The sequence below is a fragment of the Babylonia areolata genome, chromosome 8 (assembly GCF_041734735.1).
Source record: "Babylonia areolata isolate BAREFJ2019XMU chromosome 8, ASM4173473v1, whole genome shotgun sequence".
Lineage (NCBI taxonomy): Eukaryota > Metazoa > Mollusca > Gastropoda > Neogastropoda > Buccinidae > Babylonia > Babylonia areolata.
This window is the reverse complement of record NC_134883.1, coordinates 23,374,604-23,379,603: the sequence shown is the minus strand read 5'-3', so window position 1 is coordinate 23,379,603 and position 5,000 is coordinate 23,374,604. Positions and strand designations below refer to the sequence as shown.

The following is a 5,000-nucleotide window of genomic DNA, read 5'->3' as shown; positions in this document are numbered from 1 at the left end:
GTAATGTTAAGATGAGAAAGATCAGTTTAAAGCAAATTAAGTCCCCTAGCATTAATCACAGAGTAATTTCCCTTTTTTACTATCTGCACCAAAAACGCAAATAAATAAAACTTCCATGCTTAGTAAAAGAAGTTCCTGTTTGAACAAAAAATGATAATAATGACTGCTCTTGTTGTTGGGTCAGAATATCAGATCAAAGTGCCAAGTTTAGAAAATACAAAAAATATAAATATAACAGTAAATGCAGTTTGCATATAATTAGGCTTCTTTTCTTTCTTCTTTTTTTTTTGTGCCCATCCCAGAGGTGCAATATTGTTTTAAACAAGATGACTGAAAGAACTGAATTTTTCCTATTTTTATGCCTAATTTGGTGTCAACTGACAAAGTATTTGCAGAGAAAATGTCAATGTTAAAGTTTACCACGGACACACACACACACACACACACACAGACAACCGAACACCGGGTTAAAACATAGACTCACGCCTGGAGGTGAAGCTATGCAGTCACAGAAATCGGAATGGATAGCTAGGTCTGTTTATAGCCTACACGCACAACATAGAGTGCCCATCTTGAGTTTTGTATGGTGTGTGCTGCCACGGGGGAAGGACAAACTGTCTGGACCTCCGGTTTATTACGCGCGAAACGAGATCGACACGCACAATTCTGGAGCGAAACTCCGTCAAAAGAATGAATGAGTAAAGAAAGAAAGATCAGTATCAGTAGCTGAAGAGGCGTCACTGCGTTCGGTCAAACCCATAATTATACGCTACACCACATCTGCCAAGCAGATGCCTGACCAGCAGCGTTACCCAACGCGCTTAGTCAGGCCTTGAGGAAAAAAAAATCATAATAAAATAAAACATAAAATAAAAATAAATAACAATAAAAATAAATAAAATATTGATGCCGCCAGGGAGATCCAATCTCACCCTATCTGTTTGTATTATGCTCAGAAATCCTGGCGTGCAAGATTACGGAAGATGAAGAAATTAAAGGCATAAATTTATTAGATACCATTTTAAAAATTAGTCAGTTTGCTGATGATACAACATTCACATTAGAAGGAGATAAAGAATCGTATGAAAAGTTGTTTGAAACACTAGAGGGATTTGAAGAATTTTCAGGGCTAAAAATTAACTATGATAAAACATTAAATGTCTGGTTAGGAAGAATGAAGAACTCAAAACGCCGGTATCTACTAGAAAAGAAAATGAAATAGAACCCCCCCAAATATAAACTTTTAGGCATTTGGTTCACAGAAGATCTATCAAAAATAACTGAAGTGAATACAAAAGACAAATTGATAGAAACTAAGAGGCTTTTCAAGATTTGGTCAAAACGTATATGTACACCCCTTGGTAGAATTGCTATTTTAAAATCACTTATACTTTCAAAACTCATTGACTTGTGGATTCTTCTTCCCAATCCCCCGGACAAAGAGATAAATCAACTACAGAAACTGTGCTATGAATTTATATGGGATGGCAAAACAGACAAGATTAAAAGAATATATACAGTACATAATGTTGGAAATGGAGGTTTGGGTATTCCAAATATACAAAAGTACATAGAGGCTCTAAAAATATCATGGATTAGGAAATTACACACAGGAACAGCAAAGTGGAAAAAAATACTCTTAGTCAAATCCCCAGAAATCAACTCCCTGGATCTGTACGGACCAAGAAAATTTGTAAACACTGAATGTAATAGTTTCTGGAAAGATGTATATTGGGCATATGAGAATTTTACAAAACATGTTTGGTTAAAAGAAGCATAAGAGGCACTCGTAGAACCACTTTTTCATAACGACAAATTTAAAGTCGCTAATAAGACAGTTTATTTTTAAAACTGGACAAGTAAAGGTATTTTTCTGGTTAGAGATATTGTAGATGAAAATGGGTGCTTCCTTAGTCATAAAGATTTCACAGAAAAATATTAGGTTAAAGTTAATTATTTACTGTATATGGGATTTATACGTTCCATTAAAAGTTACTTGCGCACAAACAATATTACTATCACAGACAAAACTTGCAATAAAGAACCAAAAGCACTGCAGATAATAGCTAATGTTAAGAAAGGATCTAAAATTTATTATGATATACTACTTGAACCAATATTTCTATACAATATAAATTCTTTTATCAAGTGGGAGCAAAAACTAGACATTGCAATAAATTGGGATACTACTATGAAACAAGTGAAAAACATAAAAGAAGTAAGATTGAAATGGTTCCAGATTAGAATATGTCATGGTATATTGGTTACAAACAAAATACTAAAAAAAAATGGGAATAACAAACAGCGACATGTGCAACTTCTGTAAAAATGAAATAGACACAATTCAACACTACTTATGGCACTGTGCATTTACTCAGGTCTTTTGGGGGGACTTAGAGAATGTCTTGAAGGAAAAGTGTGAAAATTGTGCAAATGTAAAGTTTAATATAGAGTTAGTATTATTTGGAAATGATGATGTTACAAAAACAGGTGAAATATTTGACTATATCATTCTAGTGGCGAAATATTTCATTTATAAATGCAGAATAAATAAAATCAAACCATGTATAAAGTACTTCCTAACAGACCTAAAAAACATATATAAAACCGAAAAATATATACACTCGATGGAAATGATGTCCACAGCATTTTCTAGAAAATGGTGCCCTTACATAAAAATGATTGAAGGCAACGAGGAGGAGTAGAGACAACCACGAATGTAACGCTTGTTCTTTTATTTTTTTATTTTATTCCCCCCCCCCCCCCTTTCATTTACTTACTTGTTTTTAACAGTGCATGTGACGTTTTTGTTTTGTTTTTTTCTCGGTATGAAGACAGTGTTGTGTCATTTTCCTGATTTACAGTTTAGGTGGTGCACAGTGGCAAATATTGTTGATTCCAGATGTTGGTTTTGTATGTCCGTCTGTATGTATTAAATGTTAAACTTGAATAAAATTATTATTAAAAAAAAATAATAATAAAATAAAACATAAAATAAAAATAAATAACAATAAAAATAAATAAAATAAAATAAAATAAAGTAAAAATAACAAAAAAAAATAAATAAAAGATAAAAAAATAAAAAAATAAATAAATGAATAAATAAAAATTTTAAAAAAAATAAGAAAAGTAAAAATAACAAAAATCATAATAATAAGAAAGAAAGAAAGAAAGATACAAATAGCAACTACTGTGATCAAACGTAAATAAATTAACAGACAAACAGCAGCTACTTCGGCATAATGTCATTTATTAATAAAGAAATAGAAAATAAAATTAAAATGTACTTTTCGCCCCCAGTTATTTGTTCTTCCGAGTAGTGTTCAACAATTCGCATTGTCGTTTAATTTGACTTTCGAATAAAGGCCTGTTACATTTAATACAAAAGTCAAAATATCACATATTCTATATTGTTTTCTCTGGCGATATCCACTAACACAGAGTACTGACACAATTCTATGTGTGCAACAAAGGCAAAACTGCAAAACTGCAATTATTATTATTATTATCGTCGTTCACCCCCCCACGGCCCCCCCTCCCCCCCAAAAAAACAAAAAAAACAAAAACAAAACCAAACAAACAAAAAACAAAACAAAAAAACAACAACAACAACAAAAAACAAAAAAACAAAAACAACAACAACGTTTTCTGGTTGAATGTCACATTTGCGGGCAAGACATTTGTACTGAAGATCCTAATATTGTAAAGTTTGCTCAACCTGCTAATCAATTTCACGGCGTTCTTCCGTTAGACTGGTAAGAACCCTAAACTCAATGTCTCGACACCAACAACAACAACAAAAATTAGGCACGGACTATTTTTCAAATCTTGAACCATCTGTTATCCTGCTCAATAAGGCTGTTGACACAAATCTGTGTGGATGTATTATTTCGAATAGATAAATTCAATAGATGTATAAATGAATAAAACAGACTGAATGATTGGTTGGTTGGCTGATTGCTTGGTTGACTGATTGAGTGAATGTGTGGGTAAAACTGAGGGAGTGAATGAAAGAATTTTAACACATGCAAAATTAATTTGAATCATCGGTTAATTACATTCACTTAATTAGATTATCTAATTAAAGTTTGGTTGTTTTTGGTTTTGCTCTTCTTCTTTTTTCTCTTTCCTTTCGAACTTTTATCTTTTTTTCTTAATTACTGCCTTTTTTTCCCCTTCGCTCATTGATCCTTCTTTTTTTTTTCTTTTCTTTTGTGTGTGTGTGTGTGTGTGTGTGTGTGTGTGTGTGTGTGTGTGTGTGTGTGTGTGTGTGTGTGTGTGTGCCTTCCTTCCTTCCTTCCTTCCTTCTTTCCTTCCTTTGTCCACCAGGTACCTAACACAGGCACTTACTTGTAAGGACAGCCGTGACTGTGGAGAGCAGCCAGCAGCCAGAGCCAGCAGCCAGGAAGCACAATCAATCGGAGCCAAAGGATGGCACTGACCAGATCGATTTCACTGACCTGCGTCTTTCTGATCCTCGCAATGCTCTGCCTCACTGGTCAGTCAGTGTCTTTGTTCGGTTCGGTTCGGCTCGTCAGAGAGCGTGTGGTTACATTATTATTATTATTATTATTATTATTATTATTATCATCATCATCATTGGTTATGTTGGTTATTGTTTTTATTGGTTATTATTATCATTATTATTATTATCATTAGTAGTAGTAGTAGTAGTATCATTATTATCATTATTGTTATTATTATTGTTGTTGTTGTTACTATCATTGTTGTTATGATCATTGGTTATATTGATTATTATTGTTATTGGTCATTATTATTATTATTATCATTATCATCATCATCATTATCATCATCGGTTATATTGGTTATTATTAATATCATTCACTAACTTCATTCGTTTTTTCGTGTGCTTGTTAAACAGTCTATCCATGTAGTTATTAAACTTTTTTGTAAAACATTATGAACAAATGTACTATTCATTCATTCATGCATGAATGTATTTATTCATTCATCTATTAATGTTTTTTTATCATAAAAGA

The 5,000-nt window shown here is 32.5% G+C and overlaps 1 long non-coding RNA gene across 1 annotated transcript in view; it reads left to right on the top strand.

Moving 5' to 3' along the window:
• Positions 1 to 5,000, top strand: part of LOC143285100 (uncharacterized) — an 8,934-nt gene that overhangs the window by 959 nt on the left and 2,975 nt on the right. Inside the window, exon 2 of the long non-coding RNA XR_013055665.1 lies at positions 4,330 to 4,498. This is a non-coding gene — a long non-coding RNA (uncharacterized LOC143285100). The remainder of the gene's footprint in view (positions 1 to 4,329; positions 4,499 to 5,000) is intronic.